The 20,646-nt window shown below is 41.2% G+C and overlaps 1 pseudogene; it reads left to right on the forward strand.

Annotated features, from left to right (window-relative positions):
• Positions 1-13,865, forward strand: part of LOC138822958 (leucine-rich repeat-containing protein 14B-like) — a 51,451-nt pseudogene extending 37,586 nt beyond the window's left edge.
• Positions 13,866-20,646: the final 6,781 nt, after the last annotated feature.

Raw genomic sequence — 20,646 nt, forward strand, 5'->3', positions numbered from 1 at the left:
TCCACGTTATTCATGAGGCAAACATCTGAGGAATGAGGTTCAAAGCCAGCCTGTGTAGGGAAGTTCATGAGACTCATCACTAATTAGGAGCCCAAATATCTGGAAGTGAAACTGTTGCCTAAGTTCTACCCTTGACTAAAAATCAAACAAGCAAGAAAAAATACACAAACAGAAAAACTGACTGAGCCAGTCCCTGAGATCAAGCCCAAGACCAGCACAAAAGATGGAGGGGGAAGAGAAGCCCTCTCCCATACTGGAATCCCCACTCCGCACCCCCATAGAGAGTTCTCAGAGGGCTGGAGCTGACTCCTCTAGCTAAGTGTCAAGGAGCAGAAATGGAGAAAATGAGCATTTCTGGTGAAAGGAGCACTGGTGCAACAGCAAGCTGGGGCAAAAGGAAAAGGCTTCAGCCTGGCCTTTCCAATTGCACAGCAGTTATCCCAAGCCTTTTTATGTCTGAGGCCTCTGGACATATCCAAGGCAGAATATTTCTATTTTAGATTATAAAAAATACTGTGCTACTTCATCAGCTGAAAGCTTTAAAATGGAGATATTTGATAACTATTTTCCTATACACAAAGATGAAATCTACTGCTCATTTAAAAACAAATCCAAGGAAAGAAATATAAGTGCAATGGGAAAGTGCTTGCCTTACATGCATGATGTCCTGGTTTCCATCTAAAGCATTGGAGAAAAAAATGAGAAAACATGGAAAAACCGCCCAGAGTTATCAGAGCATAAAAAGAGCATGTCTGTGCAATGGAGGCAAAGTCTCTCTCCCACAGAAGTTCTCTTTTACTTTGGCCTTGAGCAGTCATGTGTGCAGGCTCCTTGACATCATATCATGGCCCATCGCCCCTGGAACAATGAACACTGTGATGAGGTGACTATACCCCAGAGGTAGGTACCAAAATTATAACTTACTCAGAAGGACTAAAGAATGCATAAAGATCTTGGGTTGGCTTTGTGGAGCTTCTGACTAGGCCTGGGGAGTGATATGACCTGCAGACTGTCCAATGGTCATGAGAGACATATAGTTCATTCCTAAAGACACCTCATTAATACCTACATAACCCACACCAACTAGTGCCTTCCCTCCCATGGGCCTCTCCTGTCTAGCAAGGGTTCTGATGGTCTTTTCCTTCAATAAAGTTATGCTGTCTTACCTCTTCCTTTTTGTCTGTAGACTCTTTCCTCAAACAAAGGAGACAAAGGACCTGATCCAGGTGTTACATTTTATTTTTCTTGTCAGTCGAAAGGCTTGAACTCAGGACCTAGACACTGTCCCTCAAGGCTAGTGCTTTTGCACTTTGAGCCACAGGACCACTTCTGGTTTTCTGGTGGTTAATTGGAGATAAGTCTCAAACTTTTCTGCCTAGGCTGGATTGAAACTCTGAAGTTCAGACCTCAGCGTCCTAAATAGCTAGGATTACAGGTGTGTGAGCCACCAGTGCTGGACAAATGGTTGTGTGTGTGTGTGTGTGTGTGTGTGTGTGTGTGTGTGTGTGTGTGTGTGTGTGTGTGTTGGTCCTAAGGCTTAAATTAATGCATAAACATTGATTTGGATTTTTTTTTGCTGAAGATTAGTGCTCTACCACTTCAGTCATAGTTGTACTTTGGGATTTTTGGTGGTTAATTAGGGATAAGAATCTCAATGAATTTTCTTGCCTGGACTGGCCTTGAACTTAGATCCTCAGATCTTAGTCTGCTGAGTATCAAGAAATACCAGCTAAAGCCACCACCACTACAGCTGAGTATTCTATTTTATTCCATTCTCTGCTAACTCATGATAAAGAGGCTCTCTCCTAAATTCCCATAGATTTTAGAGTGCTGTGTGGAATACCAGCTATACACAAGTAATGAAAGCTGAAAATCTCAATGGGAAAATGGTGCCCTTCTATGGATATTCTGCATCATTCACTATAGTACTGAGCAGTCCCATATGCAGACACTATACATCCCATCACCATGGCACTGAGCAGTCTTGTGAACAGAGCCATAGACATTGGATCAATATTGCCCTGAGCAGTCCTGTGTGTAGACCCCAAAGATATCAAATAACCATGACCTTGATAGTTAAGCATGTGACCTCTACATTAGGATAAAAACCCAACAGTGAAGACTTTCATAGGGGAGGCTGGACGTGAGGGAAGTGTTTATTAGAGGAAAGTGGCTGCTAAAAGATCTGAAGTGGGTGGGTGACATGATGGAGTAGGGTCTTGGAAAGCCTCTACTGAGAGGTATGTGGCCATGGTGTCTTCAAGGAGCAGATGTGTCAGTGTTAGGGAAGAAATGACTAAAAGAAGGATTCAGCTTGTTTCCCCTGGGGTCTATGGAATTCATTTGCTAGGAACAACCAGGATATAATCTGTGTATGAGAAACAAAGGTTTCACCTATCATCCACCCAATGCATGGGGATGAGACTCTGGTCCAGGGAAACCTTGTGCTGAGTGGCTGACATCACTAAGTCACACATCTGTGAGTACCCATCATGTTTGCAGACTCAACACCTAGGTATACCATGTGTGATTGGAACAAACGCATTCCCGGTGTGTCCCTTGGGCACTGATGATACTCTAGCACAGGTTTGGTGGCAACACAAAAAGGGCTCAAGATAAAAGCATTCAGGATCCACCAGCTTTGGTGCCCAGGAAGCAGATAAAAGTTCTGTTTTGAAGATGGCGGAGGAGAAGCTGGAATCTGAACAAGCTCTCGCATAGAAAGTAGTTTTAGAATTCCAGTGAACAGTCCTAAGCCAGAGAATCACACCAAGTGTGCCATCACAGGACAAAGAGTTAGACAAGAGAGGGGAAGCCAAGGAAACGCATCAGCTGCCGCTCCGGCGGCGGAGTCGCGGCGGCGACCACCGCCGTGGAGTCATAGCTGAGACACAGAGAGTCGGGGACGAAGGAGCCAGACGCAGCGGATGAGCGGATTCTACTCAACACAAACAAGAACCGACAAGGAGCGAACATCTTCATCCTGCTGTTTGCAGACCAGAGATGACCCAGGATCCAAGACTCGGCGTGAGTACAAGCCCTTGGTCCTCACTCCTCAGGGAGCAGAGGAGGGAAGGCCACCCCTCTCCCCCAGCACCGGTGATCTCCATCTTGGATACCGACAAAGCTCGGAGGAGCTGCTAGCTCCAGCTCAGGCCTTGGAATAAAATGAGTCATTTAGCAGGTCACAAGAACTTAACGGCGAAGTGACCTGCCAGACTCAGCTCCATCCAGGGAAAAGTCACCCAGCTCAGGCGCCAGCCATCGGAGTGCCTTGCCTCACTGGGTAACCAGAGCCAGAGGCTGTCCCTCCCTCTAGCAGCCACCACAATCAATTGAAAAACAGAAACCCTGAGAATGGCTCCAGGCTGGGCGCTGTGAGCTTTATCACAAAATAGCCCCAGGGAAAAGCTACTGTTTGTTGAAAGGCCTCAACTCTACCCAGAACCTAGCCTCATCACCACATCCCCCTCTTTTGTGACTCTCAAAGCAGACCACCCTCCCAGAAAACTAACTTGGGAGGGGGATCTCAAAATCTTGGGTAAAGCAGAGCATTTTTCTGCCTCTTCCAAACAACCGACTTAAGAAACCAATCAAGCCACAGGACCTCAAGCTGACCAGAGACTCCAACAAGAGACTGGTTGCAGACAAAAGGGAGATACAGGATTCTTCCCACTCCTCCCCCCCAAAAAAAAAAAATCAAAAGACTTTTTTTTTCTTTCTTTTCTTTTTTTCTTCTTCTTCTTTTCTTTTTTTTGCTTGTTTTTTGTTTTTTGTTACCATATATATATATATATATATATATATATATATATATATATATGTAATTTTTTTCCCTTCTAAAACTTTTATTAATCTTTAATTTTTGCCTCTTCTGAAAAAATAATTGTTTTCCAGTAACTTTTTTTTTCTCATCTTATAATTTTTATTTTAGGAATACGTGAATGAGAGTTTTCCTTTCTTTTCTTGTCTTCTTTCTCTTTTTCTTTCTTTCTTAATTATCTTTTTGTTTTTTATCTAGCTCTACTGAACTTCTGATCTTTTCTTCTCCCTTTCCCATCCTTAAAGATTTTCACATCTCCTCTATGTCCCTCCCCTTCTCTGAACATATTCACGTTCCTCTCTAAATAGACAGTCTTTTAGCCTCTATAATAACATTAATTTTTACGTTTGTATTCTTTTTCTGGTCTCTCTTTATTCCCCTTTCGGTCTCTTCTTTTTCTCTCTCTCTCTACTTGCATCCTACACAACCCATTTCCTGCACTGTGATTAGGACATTTTTAACTCTCCCTGTGCCTCCCCACACCAATCTATTCCCATTTTTTACCCACATCTCTCCCTAATCATAATAATTTGTGGTTTTCCTAAATCTTTTCTGCGGTTCCAAGTCCTTTAACATATAGTCGTTTGATGTTGAATAGATCTATCTGTTGAACTAGATTGTATCTGTAGACCATTGACGGTACAAATGCAAACTTTGGTTGATGGTTGCCTTAAGATAGTGTTCTAGCACAAAACTGTGGTGCAATCTTCATCTCAAATGGGCCGAGTAAGCCGGAAAAACACAAGAAAAATGGCAAATTCGGGTATCTCAATTCCCAACCTTGATAATCAGGGATTAGAACAGATAAAGAATAATCCAGATGAGAGTTCCCAAACAGCTCTACAAACACTAATAGCAAACATGATAAATGAGAAGTTTGACAATGTACAAAGGACTCTGTATGAGCGTGATAGGGAGAGAGAGGAGGCATCCCAGAAGTTTATACAGGAATATCATAAGCGTGAGGAAGCTTCTCAAAAACTGATACAGGATTTGCGTGAACAACTTGAGAATACTCAAAGAGAAAGGGAGGAATGGCGTGAGCAGGCAGAGAACACTCAAAGAGAACTGCAGGAATCCCACAGAAGGGAGGAAACTAATCAAAGAGTAATTCACGAATTAAGAGACCAGGTAGAGAATACACAAAGATCACTAAAGGCATTCATGGAATCCATTAACAAAGAGCTGAAGGAAGTCAGGGAGACCACAAAGGGAATGCTGAATGGAACCCAACAGAAGGAATGGGAGTCCAAAGAAACCATAACCAATCAACTAAGTGATTTGAGAACAAACACTGAACACCAAATTAAGGAAGTAAAGAAATTCATACAAGACCTAAAACAGAGCTTCAACAAAGAACTTGAAGCCATCAAAGCTGACCAATTAGAAGGAAAAGAGATAAAAAACAAAGTAGAGAGTCTTGACAGCAGGTTAGACCATGCAGAAGATCGAATCTCAGGGATGGAAGACAGCCTAGATATTATAGAGAAAGAACATACAACCATCCAAGACAAGTCCAAGAAATATGATAGATCTATCCAACACCTGGAAGACACCATCAGAAGGCCCAATCTAAGGATAATGGGTGTAGAGGAGCACCTAGAAACAGAAGTTAATGGTCTAGGAAATTTGTTTAACAGGATCCTAGCAGAGAACTTCCCAAACATACAAAAAGATAGGCCTATTCAGATACAAGAAGCTTTTAGAACCCCAAATAGACGAGACCAGAATAGGACATCCCACCGTCACATTATCATCCAAACAGGATCAACCCAGACCAAGGAAAAGATCCTTACAGCTGTCAAGGAGAAAAGGTTAATCACCTATAAAGGGAAACCAATTAGAATAACCTCAGATTTCTCAGCAGAGACAATCAAAGCAAGAAGAGCCTGGAATGACATATGCCATGCCCTAAAAACAAACAACTATCAACCAAGAATATTGTACCCAGCTAAACTCTCCTTCATAACTGAAGGCCAAATAAAAACCTTCCATAGCAAAGAAAAATTGAAACAATACATCTCCACCAAACCAGCCCTACAAAAGATTCTTAAAGATGTCCTACACATAGAAAACCAACAAGAACGCAACAAAGGGCAAAAAACTGCACCTAAACTGAGAATCCAAGAACCTTAGGAAGAACCCAGCTTTCACAGCCCCCAAGAAGGTGGATAACATGGCAGGAACTCCCAAATACCTCTCAGTCCTATCTCTTAACGTTAACGGACTGAACTCTCCAATTAAGCGACATAGTCTGTCTAATTGGATTAAAAAACAAGACCCTTCTATCTGCTGCCTGCAGGAGTCACATCTTGCCCATAAAAACAAACATATTTTCAAGGTTAAAGGCTGGAACAAAATCTACCAAGCAAACCGCCCTCATAAACAGGCGGGAGTTGCAATCCTAATATCAGATAAAATAGACTTCAAATTAAAATTCGTGAGAAGAGATAAAGAAGGTCGCTACATACTAATTAAAGGATCTCTCCTTCAGGAGGATATTACAATTCTAAATATCTATTCGCCAAACAATGGAGCACCCAAATTTATCCAAGAAACACTACTTTCCCTCAAATCCCATATAGATCCAAAGACATTAATTGTTGGGGATTTTAACACACCACTCTCCCCACTAGATAGATCAACTCGGCAAAAACTCAACAGAGACACCGCAGATCTAAACAGCTGCATAGATCAACTAGACTTAACAGACATTTACCGAACATTTCACCCAGCAGCATCAGAATACACGTTCTTCTCAGCAGCACATGGAACGTTTTCTAAAATAGATCACATTTTAGGCCACAAAGCAAACTTGTCTAAATTCAGAAACATTGAAATTATACCTTGCATTCTCTCTGACCACAAGGGAATAAAATTAGAACTCAACACCAAAAGCCACCAAAGAAAGTCCGGTATCACATGGAGGCTGAACAACACACTGCTGAATCATGAGTGGGTCATGGAAGAGATTAGAAAGGAAATTCAAATGTTCATGCTATTCAACAAAAATGAACACACAAATTACCTGCTCCTCTGGGACACAGCAAAGGCAGTACTCAGAGGTAAGTTTATAGCTCTGAGCTCCTACATCAACAAATTGGAGACATCGGAAACTAGCAATTTAATGACATATCTAAACCTACTTGAAAAAGAGCAGCAAGATAAACCCCAATCCAGTAGACGGAAAGAAATATTCAAAATTAAATCAGAATTAAATGAATTAGAATCCAAAAAAACTATAGAAAGAATCAACAAAACAAAGAGTTGGTTCTTCGAAAAACTTAACAAAATTGACAGACCCTTAGCAAACCTTATCAGAAAAAGGAGAGAACACACCCAAATTAATAAACTCAGAGATGAGAATGGAAACATCACCACGGAAACAACCAAGATTCAGAATATTATAAGGGAATACTTCTCAAAACTTTATGCTAATAAGTTTGAGAACTTGACAGAAATGGACCTTTTCCTAGCAAATATTGACATGCCAAAACTAAACCAAGATGAGTTAAACCAGCTTAACAGGCCCATATCAAGCATTGAAATAGAAACAGCAATAAGAGACCTCCCAGCTAAGAAAAGTCCAGGACCAGATGGTTTTACAGCGGAATTTTACAAGGCCTTCAAAGCAGAGCTCACACCAATACTCCTCCAACTCTTCAATGAAATTGAAAGAGAAAGCTCACTACCGAACACATTCTATGAAGCCATCATAACCCTCATCCCAAAACCAGCAGGGACTCATCAAAGAAAGAGAACTATAGACCCATTTCTTTGATGAACATTGATGCAAAACTTCTCAACAAAATTTTGGCCAATCGACTTCAACAATTCATCCAAAAAATCATACACCATGATCAAACAGGATTCATTTCAGGGATGCAAAGCTGGTTTAATATACGCAAATCAATTAATATTATTCATCACATCAATAGGAGCAAGTATAAGAACCACATGGTTATCTCAATAGATGCAGAAAAAGCATTTGACAAGATCCAACACCCCTTTATGATGAAGGTTCTGGAAAAGTTAGGAATCCATGGAACATTCCTCAATACAATAAAGGCTGTTTATGACAAACCTACAGCCAGCATTATACTCAATGGTGAAAAACTAAAGCCATTTCCTCTTAACTCAGGAACAAGACAAGGATGTCCACTCTCTCCACTTCTCTTCAATCTAGTATTAGAATGCCTAGCTACAGCAATAAGACAAGATGCAGACATAAAGGGGATCCAAATAGGGAAAGAAGAAATAAAACTCTCCCTCTTTGCAGATGACATGATCTTGTATTTAAAGAATCCCATAGACTCCACTCCCAAATTACTCAAGCTGATTCAAAACTTTGGCAAAGTAGCAGGTTATAAAATTAACCCCCAAATTCAAAGGCTTTTCTATATGCCAACAATGAGAAAAGTGTGGCTGAAATTAGGAAAGCAACTCCATTTGTAATAGCCCCACAAAAAATAAAATACCTAGGAATTAACTTAACCAAAGAAGTGAAGGACCTCTATGATGAAAACTTTAAAATCTTGAAAAAGGAAATCAACACAGAACTTAAAAAATGGCAAAACCTCCCATGCTCCTGGATTGGCAAGATCAACATCGTGAAAATGGCAATACTTCCCAAGGCTATCTACAAATTCAACGCGATACCTATCAAAATTCCACCCTCATTCTTCAAGGAAATAGAGGAGGCAATCCAAAAATTCATATGGAACAATAAAAGACCCCGAATAGCAAAAACGCTCCTCAATGGAAAGAACACTGCTGGAGGAATATCAATACCAAATTTCAAACTCTACTATAAAGCCATAGTAATCAAAACAGCTTGGTATTGGCATAAGAACAGACCTCAGGACCAATGGAATGGAATTGAAAACCCAGAAATGAACCTACAGACCTATAGCCATCTAATCTTCGATAAGGAAGCTAAAACAATGGAATGGAAGAAAGACATCCTCTTCAGTAAATGGTGCTGGCAAAATTGGTTAACTACATGTAGAAAACTAAAGCTAGATCCTTATATATCACCCTGCACCAGAATCAACTCCAAATGGATCAAAGACCTTGAAGTCAAAGCAGACATTCTGAAAACATTACAGGATGGAATAAGAGAAACCCTAGGTCTCCTTGGCTCAGGTCGAAATTTTCTGAATAGAGACCCGGAAGCACAACAAATCAAAGAAAGGTTGGACAAATGGGATTGCATAAGGTTGCAGAGCTTCTGCAGGGCAAATGACATAGCTGGCAAGATCAATAGAAAGCCTACGGATTGGGAGAAGATCTTTACTAGCCATACAACGGACAAGGGTCTCATATCTAAAATATACTTGGAACTCAAAAAATTAAACCACCCAACAACAAATCCTCAAAGAAACAACTGCCCAATAAATAAGTGGGCGAAAGACTTTAAGAGAAGCTTCTCTGAAGAAGAAAGAAGGATGGCCAATAGACACATGAAGAAATGTTCAACATCCCTAGCCATAAAAGAAATGCAAATCAAAACAACATTGAGATATCACCTCACTCCAGTTAGAACAGCAAAAATCAAGAACTCTAACAACAACAGATGCTGGAGGGGATGTGGACAGAAAGGAACCTTACTTCATTGTTGGTGGGAATGTAAACTTGTTCAACCACTTTGGAAAGCAGTATGGATGTTCCTCAAAAGACTTCACATAGATCTCCCCTATGATCCAGCAATCCCACTTTTGGGCATTTACCCAAATGTTTACAAACAAGACTACACTAAAGCTACCAGCACAACTATGTTTATTGCAGCATTATTTACCATAGCTAAGACATGGAACCAACCCAGATGCCCCTCAGTAGATGAATGGATCAAGAAAATGTGGTATATATACACAATGGAATTCTATGCCTCCATCAGAAAGAATGACATTTCCCCATTTGTTAGGAAATGGAAAGGTTTGGAAAAAATTATATTAAGTGAAGTAAGCCAGGCCCAAAGAAGCATAGGTCCCATGGTTTCCCTTCTTTGCAATATCTAGTATAGGTATGAGTCAAGCGGAAAAGGTCAGATAATGTGATGTTAAGAAAATGAACCCTTAAATATGTATTTTAATGTTTCGTTTCTTTCATGCATGTGTTTCTAAAGCTTTTATAAGATTATTTCTTTGTTGCTTTGTATGTCCCTCCCCCACAGTGTAACCCCCGCTTTCACTATATTTGATGTCAGTATAACATGTGGAGGAGATGGGGACAAACAAGTCGTTTAAGGATTCAGGTGGACCTGTTGCAACAATGAGAAGCACAAAATGTCATGTCAAAACCAGCTTTACAATGTCGGTGTGGGGCGGGAGGGGGATATAATTGGGTGGGGGGAGGGGGGTAAAATTGGGTGGAGGGAGGGGGGAGGCGGGGAAGGGAAGTGAAGGGTAAACAAAGGAGGAGGCTGCAATGCTTGGTAAGAAATGTATGCATTATCCTGCCCATGTAATTTTAGCCCCTCTGTACAGTATGTTCTCAAATAAAATAAAATACAATTAATTAAAAAAAAAAGTTCTGTTTTGAAGCAGGCCATCATGTTGATACTGAAAACCTAATAACTGAATCACATCTTTTGTCTCTATGATCTCAAAAAATGAGTTCATGGATGCAGAGGGAAGAATAAAACAGCAATGATTTATTGAAGAAGAGAATATCAAATGTCTTGCTAGACAGGAGGGGTCCTAAGGGAAGGTACTTACTGGGTTCCTTTGTACAGGGTTTAATTGTCTGTAGGAGAGAGCTATATGACTCTCAAGGTCATAGGACAGTCTGTGGCCATATCCATCCCAGACCCAATCAGAGATGTCACACAGCTTGTATGAGATATCTGCATCCTTTAGCCATTTTAATGGATGTCTGGTGCAGCAGACACCTGTGAGGCTCCATCAGGTCACTGTTCACATGGAAGTCTACTAGTGGCTCAATTGATAGAGCTTCTCTTCTAGCTTTGTGTTGTGTTGTGGTGCGTGTGTGTGTGTGTGTGTGTGTGTGTGTGTGTGTGTGTGTGTGTGTGTGTGTGTGTGTGCGTGTGTGTGGTTAATTGGAAATAAGAGTTCCAAGTACATTCCTTCCCTTCTGAGACAACACTGAACCATGATCCTCAGATCTCAGCCTCCTGATTAGCTAGGATTATAGATTTGATCCGTAAACAAAGGGCTGAAAAAATAGTCTTTTAATAAGTTCATAAGTTCATTTAAAGAAGTATGAAAACAGCACCATTAGTTAAAATTCAATCACCCCTCAGTATCCTCGTGGAATGGGCTCGAGGGCCCCCACCAATAACAACATCTTCACACACTCAAGTTCTTTATATAAAATAGTATTTGTATAGAACCTACAAATAATCTGCCACACACATTCAAGTGTCTCTACATGACATCATACTTAATAACAGGTACATGCTATGTAGCCAGTGGATTTACTATAGAGTACAGTACAAGTATATGAGAAGAAAATAGTGTATAATTATTTCCCTTGACAAGCCACATTTGGTGGAATCTACAGTGTTGGAATGTGCAGAGACAATAGCAGGTGAATTAAAGGTGAACCTGAAGATGAAAACTGGCAGGAATGGAGACGAGAAAAATGTGAGGAGGTGGAGAAGGAATGGGTTAAGGCCTGAGGCATTTGGAACTGGAGAAGAGGAGCCAGTGGCCCAATTAACAGTACTAGGGAAGGAAAAGGGATGAAGAGGAAGGATTAGTTCACATATATTTGTTCTTATCCTATCAAGATTTATTTAGCTTCCTTCAGAATTGAAGTTCTAAGAGAATTATCAGAATTCTCAAGTCCATTCCTTACTAAGTCAGAAATGGATTTCATCTCACAAGATGGTAATCACAAAAATATTCAACATCTCCATGGAAGTTTTAAAGGCTAATATCAATCAATGACTTGAATTACCTTGGCAAGGAAGACACCTGTAAGGATTTATGGGTGAGTAACTTTAAAAAACTCCAACAATGACAACTGGCTCTTAACAGCCCAACACTCATCATGAAGCAATGAGCTTTTCCTTCAATGTTGTCTTTTCCATTTTTTTTTTTGTGAAGCAAGATTACCATATTGTTCCTCTGTAATTTGAGAGACAGTGTCAAGAAAGAGAATGGATAAGTTTGAATCACCTCTTGATGACAAGAAAGCTGAAGCAATTTGATTGTCTCATGACTGTCTCATTGGCCAAGGGGCAAAAAGGGTAGTCACAGTTGAGAGGCATTTTCCATCCACCTTCCAAATGCATTTCTACTTTCTTCTGTCTGTTCTGAATCCACATAAGCTAGCTTATATTGACTGCATCAGTAAAGACTGACTATCCCTGGAGGATTGGCAGGGATGGGATGGTGTGCAAAAGGCGGAAGTGACCAGGAGGCCTGAAAAGAAGGGAGGGCTGAAGTGAGAGAACCACTGCTAATCTCCTCTTCAAAAAATCCCTCAATGGCTGAACCAATCTTTTCTGTTTCCATGTCTCAAATGCTGTAATTTCTGTAATGAATGCTGAGAGTCACTCAGAATCATAAGCTCTGCCCCTAAGTTTCTTGTCAATTATAGGCCTACGTCAACTCTTGTCTCCACAGGCAAAAAATATGTTCCTCGGGCCATCATGGTGGACCTAGAGCCTGGAACCTTAGACTCAGTGAGATCAGGACCATTTGGCCAGAGCTTCAGGCCAGACAACTTCATATTTGGTATGTCATCATGGTCTATGGGTCCTAAAATCCAGGCACTCCAGTGCTGGGCTGAGCCTTTATACACCTAGATATTGTCCTCACCTAACCCACCTATTCCAGTCCACTGGAGTCATGCCCCTGGCCACTCAGACAGCTCAGATCAGTGCAACTCTGCAAGCCCCCCATGACAAAGAAGCCTCTGAAGGGAAAGATCAGCAATCAGGGAAAGCCTCCAACAAGGTTTCAGCACTGCTGGTCATTTCAAAGGCCCGGCAATAACAGAGAACTACTTCAGGACACCAGAAATCAAAGCATAGCTATGTGTGAGCAAGGTGCAGACAAGTGCTTGCAGCTTAGCTTTCCTATGATCACAATGTGCTCCTGTCCCTCCTGTGAAACTAATTACATTTCCAGTATTGAGGCAGGCTCTGTTCTTCATTTCTACAAGTAGTTGATTTGGGTTAAAATGTATCTTCCTCCACATTGTCTTTATTTCTTTAGAACCTGGGTGATTTGTAGGGTCCCAGATACAATGAAAACATTTCCTTTATTTCACCAAAGTTATCTAAATTAAAAGCAAAGGTTGGCTCAGAAGAGTCCTGTTGTCTTCAAAATGCAAATGGCACAGTAAATATTCTTGGAGTGTGTGTCCCATCATGGCTTGTGTCTGATAGGCCAGAGTGGGGCAACCAATAACTGGACCAAGGGCTACTACACAGAGGAAGCTGAGCTGGTGGAGCCGGTACTGGATGTGGTGAGGCGGAAGTCAGAAAGGTGTGACTGTCTACAGGGTTTCTAGCTGGCCCACTCTTTGGGAGGTGGCACCGGGTCAAGCATGGGCACCCTGATTCTCAACAATATTCAAGAGGGGTACCCAAACCACACCATGAACACCTTCAGTGTCATGCCCTCCCCGAAGGTGTCAAACACAGTGCTGGAACCCTACAACGCGATCTTCTCTGTCCACCAGCTGGTGGAAAAATGCAGATAAAACTTTCTGCATCGACAACAAGGCCCTGTACAACATCTGCTTCTGTAACTTGAAGCTGCCCACGCCCAACTATGGCGACCTGAACCACCTGGTGTCAGGCACCAACAGCGGGGTTACCATCTGCCTGTGCTACCCTGGCCAGCTGAATGCAGACCTGCACAAGCTGGCCTTGAATATGGTGCTCTTTCCCGCCTGCACTTCTTCATGCCTGGCTTTGTGCCCCTGGCCAGCCGTGCCAGCCAGCAGTACCATGCTCTCTCGGTGCGCGAGCTTCACCCAGCAGATATTTGACCCTAAGAACTTGATGGTCACCTGTGATCTCCGCCATGGCTGCTACCTGACAGCGGCTGCCATCTTCCGAGGCTGAATGTCCATGAAGAGGTGGATGAACAGATGCTCAACGTGCAGAACAAGAACAGCAGCTACGTTGGAGACTGGATCCCCAACAATGTGAAGACGGCTGTGTGTGACATCCCCCCTTCCCTTCCCCCCCACCCCACCCCCACATGGACTCACGATGTCGGCCACCTTCATCGGCAAAAACATAGCCATCTAGGATCCCTTCAAGTGCATCTCAGAGCAGTTAAGTGGCATGTTCCAGTGCAATGCATTCTTGCACTGGTACATAGGTGAGGGCATAGATGAGATGGAGTTCACTGAAGCTGAGAGCAATATCAATGACCTGGTGTCCGAGTACCAGCAGTGCCAAGATGACACTGCTGATGAACAGGGGGAATTTGAAGAAGACTTGGTGGAGGAACTAGTTTAAGACTTCCCATTGCTAGCAGTGCAACAGGAGTGTCAGAGCCTGCCTACTTCTCAAATTAATGGTGCTTTCCTGAGCTCCTGTTGTCCTGGAGTGGGATCCTTGCTGTGTATCATTATGCACAGCCTTTCCTGTCAGAAACTCACTGGTGGTGAATGTAAAAATACAGATTTCTTTTAAATATAATTATATGAAAGCCTTATTTATATAAATAAAGAAGTATACATTTTATACTCTTAGTCCTTATTCTTCTTAAGAATCCCTTTTATTCTTTCAATGTATTTGAAATATAAAGGTGGCCAGCAGGATTTAATCTTAGCAATATAGGACTGGTGCTCAAGAGGAGTTTCAAATTCATGGTATTTCTTCTATTTTGAAGAGGAGTATGACAAATGCCAATATTTTTTATTTTCCCTGGCCCAGTTTTAAAGTTAGCAATCTCTCAATAGCATGCCAGTAGCAAAAAAGCAGTTTGAAGAGAAAGAAAACTGAAACTAGATATTACAATTTTCCTAGTACCAATTTGATGTTTGGAGTACTGACAGGATTGACGTTCAAGGCTTGTCTGGGCACTGAGGTAGCAGGGCCTCTTCCTCCTTCATTCTGACACAGGACTGGCTATACCTGCCACCCATTACACATTCCTCTTTGGGAATGGAACCACAAAAGGCAGTTATGAATACTGGCCATTACACATCTACTTCTCCTTCACACAATGATAGGTTCTTGTCTCATGCCCCATCAGAGGGATTGCAGTCACATTCTCCAGAAACTGTAGCAGGAACCCCGATCCCTGTGCTTACAGTGAAGCAGAACTCACAGGATGAGTGCAAGATCTTGGTTGCCAGGGTAGTTTCTCAAGGCATCTGGCAACATTAAGGACAGAAGTGAGTCTAGCTCTTTGAGGGAGTGAAAAGCTGACCAGCCCCATAGTGTATCAAGAACTGCTTGATTCTGTCCTTCCAAGTGAAGGAGAGAAGGGGAGACATGGCCCAATGACCCATTCTCATACTCACTTTTCCAGCATTCAAAGCTATCTGAGGCCCAGGGGGAGTTGTAAGGACAAAAGGGATGCATGGAGCTAGCCTATTGGGTATGGTTACTTTACATGAGTAAGATGGAAATCTCAATTGCTTAGAACCTACAATGGCCAGGAAGAGGTCGAACACTTCTGTTTTCACAGGAGGCCACATCAGTCAAGGGTTCTTTTTGCCAGAATCTTTCACTCTTCTTGCAGTGAGGCTTCAGGTAGGTTGTCTGTGCCAGGCATTCCTGCATGGCCACCAATAACCTGTAAGCCCCTTTTTATTCAGAAACAGGACCTATGGGAATTTAGCAACTATTAGAAAGCTCTAAGGAAAAGATACTACTGGGTGAGTTGCAAGTTCCTTGCTGCTAGTAAAGTTGGGAAATAGTAATTTCCCTAAGCTTTCCTCTACCAGGCCTGAGGTTGGTAGGGTGGAGATGAGTGGGGTACAGATCTTTAAGCCAAGCTGATCTCACTCATTAGAAAGTAAACTTCCCCAGGGGGTGATCTGTGACTAGAAGCAAGATGTTTTCTGTCCTTGCCCCAAGGCATATCAAAGTGCAATGAGCTTCTAATGTGGAAGTCCTAGGGAGTAGGTGTTGGCCAGCAAATTGACATTCCTGGGTCTCTAGTACTGGAACTGATCAGGTTGGATGATCCCCAAACCCAATAAGGCTGCTGGGTCAGAACTGAAGGCAGGTCTGGCCAAAGCACTCTCACTCCTCAGTGGGTTAAGGATTGAGGCCAAGCTGTGATGGAGGTCCCACCTAGCATATCTACCAGTATTTGACTAAGAATATTTTTTTTCTTTTTTTTTTTTTTTGCTGGACGTGGGACCTGAACTCTGGGCCTGGGTGCTGTTCCTCAGCTCTTCAACTCAAGGCTAGCGCTCTACCACTTGAGCCACAGCACCACTTCCGGCTTTTTCTGCTTATGTGGGGTTGAGGAATCGAACCCAGGACCTCATGCGTGCAAGGAAAGCACTCTGCCACTGAGCCACTTTCCCAGCCCGTGACTAAGAATATTTTTTAAATTTTATTTTATTTGTGAACATACTGTACAGAGGGGTTACAATTACATGGGCAAGATAATGAATATATTTCTTACCAAGCATTGCAGCCTCCTCCTTTGTTTACCCTTCACCTCCCTTACCAGCCTCCCCCCTCCCCTCCCACACAATCCTTCCCCATCTCCCCCGCACCGACATTGTAAAGCTCGTTTTTGACATGACAATTTGTACTTTTCATTGTTGCAACAGGTCCACCTGAATACTTAAAGGACTTGTTTTTCCCCATCTCTTCCACAAGTTATACTGACATCAAATATATTGAAAGCGGGGGTTATACTGTGGGGGAGGGACATACAAAGCAACAAAGAAATAATCTTATAAATGCATTAGAAACACATGCATGAAAGAAAAAAAACATTAAGATACCTATCTAAGGATTCATTTTCCAAACATCACATTATCTTACTTTTTCCACTTGACTCATACATATACTAGATATTACAAATAAGGGAAACCATGGGACCTGTGTTTCTTTGTGCCTGGCTTAGTTCACTTAATATATTTTTTTCCAAGTTATTCCATTTCCTAACAAAGGGGGCAATGTCATTCTTTTTGATGGAGGCATAGAATTCCATTGTGTATATATACCACATTTTCTTGATCCATTCATCTACTGAAGGGCATCTGGGTTGGTTCCATATCTTAGCTATGGTAAATAATGCTGCAATAAAGATAGTTGTGCTGGAAGCTTTAGTGTGGTCTTGTTTGTAAACATTTGGGTAAATTCCCAAAAGTGGGATTGCTGGGTCATAGGGGAGGTCTATGTGAAGTCTTTTGAGGAACCTCCATACTTCTTTCCAAAGTGGTTGAACATGTTTACATTCCCACCAACAATGAAGTAAGGTTCACTTCTGTCGACATCCCCTCCAGCATCTGTTGTTAGAGTTCTTGATTTTTGCCATTCTAACTGTTGTGAGGTGGTATCTCAATGTTGTTTTGATTTGCATTTCTTTTATGGCTAGGGATGTTGAGCATTTCTTCATGTGTCTATTGGCCATCCTTCTTTCTATTTCAGAGAAGTTTGTCTTTAAGTCTTTAGCCCACTTATTTATTGGGCAGTTGTTTCTTTGAGGATTTGATACAATAGAATGGAAGAAAGACAGCCTCTTCAGTAAATGGTGCTGGCAAAATTGGTTAACTACATGTAGAAAACTAAAGCTATATCCTTATATATCACCCTGCACCAGAATCAACTCCAAATGGATCAAAGACCTCGAAGTCAAAGCACACACTCTGAAAACATTACAGGATGGAATACGAGAAACCCTAGGTCTCCTTGGCGCTGCCCGGAATTTTCTGAGTAGAGACCAGGAAACACAACCAATCAAAGAAAGATTGGACAAATGGGATTGCATAAAGTTGCAGAGCTTCTGCATGGCAAACGGCATAGCTAGCAAGATCAATAGAAAGCCCACAGATTGGGAGAAGATCTTTACTAGCCATAAAACGGACAAGGGTCTCATATCTAAAATATACTTGGAAGTCAAAAAATTTAATTCCCCCAACAACAAATAACTAAGAATATTTTTTTGTTTTCTCTTAAATACTCATTTATGAGCCTTTTCTGGTGGCTTTGGATTATTAGTTTACACTCTTGACGAAGTAGTTCTTGTTTCACAATTAATAACTCTTGCCTCACCCCTCAGAAAACTCTTCTTGATAATTATATAAGTAGATCACCATATATTTCTCAGGCATGGCTTTTGTTTCCTCCCAGCCAGAGGTCTGCACTCATTGCCACACAAGCCAACATTGAGGTGACTCCTATAGACAGGGTGATTATTTTGTCCAAATGCTAAGTGCAGCATCTCCCTTATTCTCATGTACCTTGGTAATTGTATCAAATACTTAATAGAGTCCTTGACTAGTATGATACACAAAGCTCTGGGTGAAGATGCAACTCAAAGGTAGAGTACATCCCTGGCATGCACAAGACTCTCTGTTCAGTCCCCAGCACCAAAAGGAGGAAAAGGTAACAAATGTTAGAAAAGTGTGGCTGAAATTAAGAAAGCAACTCCATTTGTAGTAGCCCCACAAAAAATAAAATACCTAGGAATTAACTTAACCAAAGAAGTGAAGGACCTCTATGATGAAAACTTCAAAAACGAAAAATGAAATAAAAACGGAACTTAGAAAATGGGAAAAACTCCCATGCTCCTGGATTGGAAAGATTAACATCGTGAAAATGGCAATACTTCCCAAGGCTATCTACAAATTCAATGTGATACTTATCAACATTCCAACCTAATTCTTCAAGGAAATAGAAGAGGCAATCCAAAAATTCATATGAAACAATAAAAGACCCCGAATAGGAAAAACACTCCTCAACGGAAAGAACACTGCTGGAGGAATATCAATACCAAATTTCAAACTCTACTATAAAGCCATAGTAATCAAAACAGCTTGTTACTAGCACAAGAACAGACCTCAGGACCAAAGGAATTGAATTGAAATCCCAGAAATGAACCTACAGACCTATAGACATCTAATCTTCGATAAGGGAGATAAAAAAATAGAATGGAACAAAGACAGCCTCTTCAGTAAATGGTGCTGGAAAAACTGGTTAACTACTTGTAGAAAACTAAAGCTAGATACTTATATATCACCATGTAACAGAATCAATTCCAAATGGATCAAAGACCTCGGAGTCAAAGCAGACACTGAAAACATTACAGGATGGAATAGGAGAAACCCTAGGTCTCCTTGGCGCTGCCCGAAATTTTCTTAATAGAGACCCAGAAACAGAACAAATCAAAGAAATGTTGGACAAATGGGATTCCATATAGTTGCAGAGCTTCTGCATGACAAAGGACATAGCTAGCAAGATCAATAGAAAGCCCACGGATTGGGAGAAGATCTTCACTAGTCATACAACGGACAAGGGTCTCAAATCTAAAATATACTTCGAACACAAAAAATTAAATCCCCCAACAACAAATCCTTAAAGAAACAACTTCCCAATAAATAAGTGGACTAAAGACTTAAAGAAAAACTTCTTTGAAGAAGAAAGAAGGATGGCCAATAGACACAGGAAGAAATGCTCAACCTCCCTAGCCATAAAAAGAAATGCACATCAAAACAACATTGAGATACCAACTCACACCAGTTAGAATGGCAAAAATCAAGAACTCTAATAACAATAGTTGCTAGAGGGGATGTGGACAGAAGGGAACCTTACTTCATTGTTTGTGGGAGTGTAAAGTTGTTCAACCACTTTGGAAAGTAGTATGGAGGTTCCTCAAAAGACACCACATAGAAGTCCCCTATGACCCAGCAATCCCACTTTTGGGCATTTACCCAAATGTTTACAAACAAGACCACACTATAGCTACCAGCATAACTATGTTTATTTCAGCATTATTTACCATAGCTAAGATCTAGAACCAACCCAGATGCCCCTCAGTAGATGAATGTATCAAGAAAATGTGGTATATATACTCAATGGAATTCTATGCCTCCATCAGAAAGAATGACATTGCCTCATCTGTTAGGAAATGGAAAGACTCAAAAAAATTATATTAAGTGAAGTAAGCCAAGCCCAAAGAAACATAGGTCCCATGATTTCCCTTATTTGCAATATCTAGTATATATATGCGTCAAGCAGAAAAGGTCAGATAAGGAGATGTTTGGAAAATGAACCCTAAGATATGTATTTTATATGTTTTTTTTTTCTTTCATGCATTTGTTTCTTACCCAATTATAAGATTATTTCTTTGTTGCTTTGTATGTCCCTCCCCCACAGTATAACCCCTGCTTTCACTATATTTGATGTCGGTATAATTTGTGGAGGGGCAGGGGAAAAAGAAGTTATTCAAATAAGGATACAGGTTGACCTATTGTAACAATGAGAAGTACAATTTGTCATGTCAAAAACGAACTTTACAACTTGTGGGAGGGGGATTGGGTGGGGGGCACGGAGGATGGGAATGGATGGGAAGGGTAAACAAAGGAGGAGGCTACAATGCTTGATAAGTAATGTACTCACTATCTTGCCTATGTAATTGTAACAACTCTGTATAGTATTTGCACATTAAATAAAATTAATTTTTGCAGCAAGAAAAAACATAAAATAAAAATAAAATGTAAAAAAATAAAATATCAACAAAAAACAAAAACAAAAAACAAATGTTAGGCTCAGAAGACAAAATATTAGGACTCATGGAAAAAAACCCAGATTAGCACTGAAGAGTTGTGTCATGAGGGAACACTGGTAGAATGTTTGTAGCGGGAAAGAAGAGAGCCCCTTGATGTATGTACCCTTTTAGAAAGCAGAGGTAGGAACAGGG

This window comes from Dipodomys merriami, unplaced genomic scaffold (assembly GCF_024711535.1).
Source record: "Dipodomys merriami isolate MVZ:Mamm:240054 unplaced genomic scaffold, mDipMer1.0.p SCAF_1195, whole genome shotgun sequence".
NCBI classification, from domain to species: Eukaryota; Metazoa; Chordata; class Mammalia; order Rodentia; family Heteromyidae; genus Dipodomys; species Dipodomys merriami.